Consider the following 8,623-nt stretch of genomic DNA (forward strand, 5'->3'; position numbering starts at 1 on the left):
TATACTAAAGGAGTCAGATTACACAATATTTTATGCCTTGCTTTTTAATTTAATATATCTTAGAAGTTTGCACATGCTCTTATGGAAAGACTGCCTGCATTTTTTTGGTCTACAACAGAATATTCTATTATAAAACTACACTATAATTTTTATTTAACCAACTCTTTATTGGTGGACATTAAGAATGGAGGAATGTTTCAACAAGGGAACAATCAACAGTATCAAAATACTGCAGAGGGGTCAATTTGGGGACTAACAGGGGAGCCACTGGATTTGGCAACTAGGAGATAAATTTTAGCACAGTGATGAAGGCAGAATCCAATTATAATAAGCTCAGTGAAAAAAAGATGAAGACATGTAGCTGATTGTCTCAAGAAACTAGGCTATGATAAACTGGCAGAGGCTGCAAGAGTAGGAGGTGAGTTGTTTTCTCCTTCATGTAAATATATTTACTTTTTTAAACACTAGGCCCAATTTTATATCCTACTTCACTTAACTTTATGAACATGTTTATGTATGTATGTATGTATGTTATGTAATGTTTTAGACACTGAAAAATAACTCATTTCTGCTATTATAAAACTGTTATCTTTAGATGTTCAGAAGCAACTTCCTAAAAGGAGGTAGCAGTAATGGAGCTATGCCTATCATTCTTTCCCATCAACCCCCTTGCTGGAGATGTAAACATGTGTCCATCAAGTCTTTAATTTTTACCTCTTATCTTCATGGCTCTCCATACAAACCTTAATTCTTTTTTTTGTATTTGTATATGTATATCCAGAGAGAGAGAGAGAGAGAGACTTACTATGTTGCCGAGGCTGATCTCAAACGCCTGGGCTCAAGCAATCCGACCACCTTGGCCTCACAAAGAACTGGGATTACAGGTGTGAACCACTGTGCCCAGCCTCAGCCTTAACACTTAAAATATCTTAAAACTGATGTTCTTCTGTTCTTATTTTTAAGAATAGATGCATTTAAACCAACTATAACTTATTTTGACAAAAATTAGAGTTAAGACTCAAAATTCTTCAAAGGGTCAGTTCTCCTAAATCTATTTTTTTATTATTATTATTATACTTTAAGTTCTAGGGTACATGTGCATAACGTACAGGTTTGTTACATATGTATACTTGTACCATGTTGGTGTGGTGTGCTGCACCCATCAACTCGTCAGCATCCATCAACTCGTCATATACATCAGGTATAACTCCCAATGCAATCCCTCACCCCTCCCCCTTCCCCATGATAGGCGCCGGGGTGTGATGTTCCCTTTCCCGAGTCCAAGTGATCTCATTGTTCAGTTCCCACCTATGAGTGAGAACATGCGGTGTTTGGTTTTCTGTTCTTGTGATAGTTTGCTAAGAATGATGGTTTCCAGCTGCATCCATGTCCCTACAAAGGACACAAACTCATCCTTTTTTATGGCTGCATAGTATTTCATGGTGTATATGTGCCACATTTTCTTAATCCAGTCTGTCACTGATGGACATATGGGTTGATTCCAAGTCTTTGCTATTGTGAATAGTGCCGCAATAAACATACGTGTGCATGTGTCTTTGTAGTAATTTATAATCCTTTGGGTATATACCCAGTAGTGGGATGGCTGGGTCGTATGGTACATCTAGTTCTAGATCCTTGAGGAATTGCCATACTGTTTTCCATAATGGTTGAACTAGTTTACAATCCCACCAACAGTGTAAAAGTGTTCCTATTTCTCCACATCCTCTCCAGCACCTGTTGTTTCCTGACTTTTTGATGACTGCCATTCTAACTGGTGTGAGATGGTATCTCATTGTGGTTTTGATTTGCATTTCTCTGATGGCCAGTGATGATGAGCATTTTCTCATGTGTCTGTTGGCTGTATGAATGTCTTCTTTTGAGAAATGTCTGTTCATATCCTTTGCCCACTTTTGGATGGGGTTGTTTTTTTCTTGTAAATTTGTTTGAGTTCTGTGTAGGTTCTGGATATTAGCCCTTTGTCAGGTGAGTAGATTGCAAAAATTTTCTCCCATTCTGTAGGTTGCCTGTTCACTCTGATGGTAGTTTCTTTGCTGTGCAGAAGCTCTTTAGTTTAATTAGATCCCATTTGTCAATTATGCCTTTTGCGGCCATTGCTTTTGGTGTTTTAGACATGAAGTCCTTGCCCATGCCTATGTCCTGAATGGTACTACCTAGGTTTTCTTCTAGGGTTTTTATGGTATTAGGTCTAACATTTAAGTCACTAATCCATCTTGAATTAATTTTTGTGTAAGGAGTAAGGAAAGGATCCAGTTTCAGCTTTCTACTTATGGCTAGCCAATTTTCCCAGCACCATTTATTGAATAGGGAATCCTTTCCCCATTTCTTGTTTCTCTCAGGTTTGTCAAAGATCAGATGGCTGTAGATGTGTGATATTATTTCTGAGGACTCTGTTCTGTTCCATTGGTCTATATCTCTGTTTTGGTACCAGTACCATGCTGTTTTGGTTACTGTAGCCTTGTAGTATAGTTTGAAGTCAGGTAGCGTGATGCCTCCAGCTTTGTTCTTTTGACTTAGGATTGTCTTGGCAATGCAGGCTCTTTTTGGTTCCATATGAACTTTAAAGCAGTTTTTTCCAATTCTGTGAAGAAACTCATTGGTAGCTTGATGGAGATGGCATTGAATCTATAAATAACCTTGGGCAGTATGGCCATTTTCACGATATTGATTCTTCCTATCCATGAGCATGGTATGTTCTTCCATTTGTTTGTGTCCTCTTTGATTTCACTGAGCAGTGGTTTGTAGTTCTCCTTGAAGAGTTCCTTTACATCCCTTGTAAGTTGGATTCCTAGGTATTTTATTCTCTTTGAAGCAATTGTGAATGGAAGTTCATTCCTGATTTGGCTCTCTGTTTGTCTGTTACTGGTGTATAAGAATGCTTGTGATTTTTGCACATTAATTTTGTATCCTGAGACTTTGCTGAAGTTGCTTATCAGCTTAAGGAGATGTTGGGCTGAGACAATGGGGTTTTCTAAATATACAATCATGTCATCTGCAAACAGGGACAATTTGACTTCTTTTTTCCTAACTGAATACCCTTGATTTCTTTCTCTTGCCTGATTGCCCTAGCCAGAACTTCCAACACTATGTTGTATAGGAGTGGTGAGAGAGGGCATCCCTGTCTTGTGCCAGTTTTCAAAGGGAATTTTTCCAGTTTTTGCCCATTCAGTATGATATTGGCTGTGGGTTTGTCATAAATAGCTCTTACTATTTTGAGGTACGTTCCATCAATACCGAATTTATTGAGCGTTTTTAGCATGAAAGGCTGTTGAATTTTGTCAAAAGCCTTTTCTGCATCTATTGAGATAATCATGTGGTTCTTGTCTTTGGTGCTGTTTATATGCTGGATTACGTTTATTGATTTGCGAATGTTGAACCAGCCTTGCATCCCAGGGATGAAGCCCACTTGATCATGGTGTATAAGCTTTTTGATGTGCTGCTGAATCTGGTTTGCCAGTATTTTATTGAGAATTTTTGCATCGATGTTCATCAGGGATATTGGTCTAAAATTCTCTTTTTTTGTTGTGTCTCTGCCAGGCTTTGGTATCAGGATGATGTTGGCCTCATAAAATGAGTTAGGGAGGATTCCCTCTTTTTCTATTGATTGGAATAGTTTCAGAAGGAATGGTACCAGCTCCTCCTTGTACCTCTGGTAGAATTCAGCTGTGAATCCATCTGGTCCTGGACTTTTTTTGGTGGGTAGGCTATTAATTGTTGCCTCAATTTCAGAGCCTGCTATTGGTCTATTCAGGGATTCAACTTCTTCCTGGTTTAATCTTGGGAGAGTGTAAGTATCCAGGAAATTATCCATTTCTTCTAGATTTTCTAGTTGATTTGCGTAGAGGCATTTATAGTATTCTCTGATGGTTGTTTGTATTTCTGTGGGGTCGGTGGTGATATCCCCTTTATCATTTTTTATTGCGTCTATTTGATTCTTCTCTCTTTTCTTCTTTATTAGTCTTGCTAGTGGTCTGTCAATTTTGTTGACCTTTTCAAAAAACCAACTCCTGGATTCATTGATTTTTTTGGAGGGTTTTTTGTGTCTCTATCTCCTCAGTTTCAGTTCTGCTCTGATCTTCGTTATTTCTTGCCTTCTGCTAGCTTTTGAATGTTTGCTCTTGCTTCTCCAGTTCTTTTAATTGTGATGTTAGAGTGTCAATTTTAGATCTTTCCTGCTTTCTCTTGTGGGCATTTAGTGCTATAAATTTCCCTCTACACACTGCTTTAAATTGTCCCAGAGATTCTGGTATGTTGTATCTTTGTTCTCATTGGTTTCAAAGAACATCTTTATTTCTGCCTTCATTTTGTTATGTACCCAGTAGTCATTCAGGAGCAGGTTGTCAGTTTCCATGTAGTTGAGCGGTTTTGATTGAGTTTCTTAGTCCTGAGTTCTAGTTTGATTGCACTGTGGTCTGAGAGACAGTTTGTTATAATTTCTGTTCTTTTACATTTGCTGAGGAGTGCTTTACTTCCAACTATGTGGTCAATTTTGAATAAGTGCGATGTGGTGCTGAGAAGAATGTATATTCTGTTGATTTGGGGTGGAGAGTTCTATAGATGTCTATTAGATCTGCTTAGTGCACAGATGAGTTCAATTCCTGGATATCCTTGTTAACTTTCTGTCTCGTTGATCTGTCTAATGTTGACAGTGGGGTGTTAAAGTCTCCGATTATTATTGTATGTGAGTCTAAGTCTCTTTGTAAGTCTCTAAGGACTTGCTTTATGAATCTGGGTGCTCCTGTATTGGGTGCATATATATTTAGGATAGTTAGCTCTTCCTGTTGAATTGATCCCTTTACCATTATGTAATGGCTTTCTTTGTCTCTTTTGATCTTTGATGGTTTAAAGTCTGTTTTATCAGAGACTTGAATTGCAACCCCTGCTTTTTTTTGCTTGGTAGATCTTCCTCCATCCCTTTATTTTGAGCCTATGTATGTCTCTGCATGTGAGATGGGTCTCCTGAATACAGCAGACTGATGGGTCTTGACTCTTTATCCAGTTTGCCAGTTTGTGTCTTTTAAGTCGAGCATTTAATCCATTTACATTTAAGGTTAATATTGTTATGTGTAAACTTGATCCTGCCATTATGATATTAACTGGTTATTTTTCTCGTTAGATGATGCAGTTTCTTCCTAGCCTCGATGGTCTTTACATTTTGGCATGTTTTTGCAATGGCTGGTACCGGTTGTTCCTTTCCATGTTTAGGGCTTCCTTCAGGGTCTCTTGTAAGGCAGGCCTGGTGGTGACAAAATCTCTAAGCATTTGCTTATCTGTAAAGGATTTTATTTCTCCTTCACTGAAGAAACTTAGTTTGGCTGGATATGAAATTCTGGGTTGAAAATTCTTTTCTTTAAGAATGTTGAATATTGGGCCCCACTCTTTTCTGGCTTGTAGAGTTTCTGCCAAGAGATCTGCTGTTAGTCTGATGGGCTTCCCTTTGTGGGTAACCCGACCTTTCTCTCTGGCTGCCCTTAAGATTTTTTCCTTCATTTCAACTTTGGTGAATCTGGCAATTATGTGTCTTGGAGTTGCTCTTCTGGAGGAGTATCTTTGTGGTGTTCTCTGTATTTCCTGAATTTGAATGTTGGCCTGCCCTACTAGGTTGGGGAAGTTCTCCTGGATGATATCCTGGAGAGTGTTTTCCAACTTGGTTCCATTTTCCCCCTCACTTTCAGGCACCCCAATCAGATGTAGATTTGGTCTTTTTACATAATCCCATACTTCTGGCAGGCTTTGTTCATTTCTTTTTCCTCTTTTTTCTTTGGTTTCTCTTCTCGCTTCATTTCATTCATTTGATCCTCAATCGCTGATACTCTTTCTTCCAGTTGATCGAGTTGGTTACTGAAGCTTGTGCATTTGTCACGTATTTCTCGTGTCATGGTTTTCATCTCTGTCATTTCGTTTATGACCTTCTCTGCATTAATTATTCTAGCTATCAATTCTTCCACTCTTTTTTCAAGATTTTTAGTTTCTTTGCGCTGGGTACGTAATTTGTCCTTTAACTCTGAGAAGTTTGATGGACTGAAGCCTTCTTCTCCCATCTCATCAGTCATTCTCTGACCAGCTTTGATCTGTTGCTGGCTATGAGCTGTGCTCCTTTGCAGGGGGAGATGCGCTCTTATTTTTTGAATTTCCAGCTTTTCTGCCCTGCTTTTTCCCCATCTTTATGGTTTTATCTGCCTCTGGTCTTTGATGATGGTGACGTACTGATGGGGTTTTGGTGTAGGTGTCCTTCCTGTTTGATAGTTTTCCTTCTAACACTCAGGACCCTCAGCTGTAGGTCTGTTGGAGATTGCTTGAGGTCCACTTCAGACCCTGTTTGCCTGGGTATCAGCAGCAGAGGCTGCAGAAGATAGAATATTGCTGAACACTGAGTATACCTGTCTGATTCTTACTTTGGAAGCTTCCTCTCAGGAGTGTACTCCACTGTGTGAGGTGTGGAGTGTCAGTCTGCCCCTAGTGGGGAATGTCTCCCAGTTAGGCCACTCAGGGGTCAGGGACCCACTTGAGCAGGCAGTCTGTCCCTTCTCAGAGCTCAACCTCCATGTTGGGAGATCCACTGCTCTCTTCAAAGCTGTCAGACAGAGTCGTTTGCATCTGCAGAGGTTTCTGCTGCTTTTGTTGTTGTTGTTGTTGCTGTTGTTTAGCTGTGCCCTGTCCCCAGAGGTGGAGTCTACAGAGACAGGCAGGCTTCCTTGAGCTGCTGTGAGCTCCACCCAGTTCGAGCTTCCCAGCGGCTTTGTTTACCTACTTAAGCCTCAGCAATGGCGGGCGCCCCTCCCCCAGCCTCTCTGCTGCCTTGCGGTTAGATCACAGACTGCTGTGCTAGCAATGAGGGAGGCTCCGTGGGCGTGGGACCCTCCCGGCCAGGTGTGGGATATAATCTCCTGGTGTGCCCGTTCACTTAAAGCGCAGTATTGGGGTGGGAGTTACCAAATTTTCCAGGTGTTGTGTGTCTCAGTTCCCCTGGATAGGAAAACGGATTCCCTTCCCCCTTGTGCTTCCCAGGTGAGGCGATGCCTTGCCCTGCTTCAGCTCTCGCTGGTCGGGCTGCAGCAGCTGACCAGCACCGATTGTCCGGCACTCCCTAGTGAGATGAACCCAGTACCTCAGCTGAAAATGCAGAAATCACCAGTCTTCTGTGTCATTCGCGCTGCGAGTTGGAGACTGGAGCTGTTCCTATTCGGCCATCTTGCTCTGCCCCTATTTTTTTTTTTTTTTTTTTTGAGACGCAGTTTCACTCTTTGTTGCCCAAGCTGAAGTGCAATGGCATGATCTTGGCTCACTGTAACCTCCGCCTCCTGGGTTCAAGCAATTCTCCTGTCTCAGCTTCCCAAGTAACTGGGATTACAGGTCCCCCCCACCACACCCAGCTAATTTTTGTATTTTTAGTAGAGACGAGGTTTCACCATGTTGGCCAGGCTGGTCTCGAACTCCTGACCTCAGGTGATCTGCCCGCCTCAGCCTCCCTAAGTGCTGGGATTACAGGCGTGAGCCACACTGCCAGGCCAGAATAATCTATCTTTTCCCTATTTAGTTAAAATATCATCTTTTCCTTATATAAATTCTCATTTGCATGACTCTGATTCTAAACTTTTATTGCCTTTATCTGTCTGGCCCAGGGCTAGTCCACAATATTTTATTTAATAGCTGGTTGAACAAGTGTACTCTTTATTATTTTTAATTACTCTTCTAAACAAACTTTAGAGTCATTTTGTCAAGTTTCAAAAATAAATCTGCTGAGACTTGTACTGAAATTTGCATGGGTATGTATACACACACACACACACACACACACAATTTATATATATAAATATATATAAAATATAAAATGTGTATGTGTGTGTGTGTGTGTGTGTATATATATATATATATTTTTTTTTTTTTTTTTTTTTTGAGACAGGGTCTCACTCTGTCACCTAGGCTGGAGTTCAGAGGCATGATCTCAGCTCACTGCAACCTCTGCCTCCCAGGTTCAAGTGATCCTCCACCTCAGCCTCCTGAGCAGTTGGAACTATAAGTGTGTGCCATGGACACCCAGCTAATTGTCGTCTACCCACCTCAGCTTCCCAAACTTTTGGGATTAGTGGTGTAAGCCACTGTGCCTAGCAGAAATTACATTTATAAATTAATATGAAGACACGGTGATAATTATAATATGAAATCTGCTCATCCAGGAACATAGAATGCCAATCTTTCATTCCACTCAGCAAAATTTTGTCGTGTCCTTTATAAAAGTCCTGCACATCTAAGTTTATTCCTAGGTATTTAGTTTTTGCTTACAATACTTGAAAAAATACTTTATCACTATATATATATAAATATTGTTTGTTTGTTTGTTTTTTGAGACGGAGTCTCACTCTGTTGCCCAGGCTGGAGTGCAGTGGCGCGATATCAGTTCACTGTAAGTTCCACCTCCCAGGTTCATGCCATTCTCCTGCCTCAGCCTCCCAAGTAGCTGGGACTACAGGCACCCGCCAGCACGCACAGCTAATTTTTTGTTTTTTTTTTTTTTGTAGAGACGGGGTTTCACCATGTTAGCCAGGATGGTCTCGATCTCCTGACCTCGTGATCCGCCCACCTCAGCCTCCCAAAGTACTGGGAT

Source organism: Trachypithecus francoisi, unplaced genomic scaffold (assembly GCF_009764315.1).
Source record: "Trachypithecus francoisi isolate TF-2019V2 unplaced genomic scaffold, Tfra_2.0 Lachesis_group3, whole genome shotgun sequence".
NCBI classification, from domain to species: Eukaryota; Metazoa; Chordata; class Mammalia; order Primates; family Cercopithecidae; genus Trachypithecus; species Trachypithecus francoisi.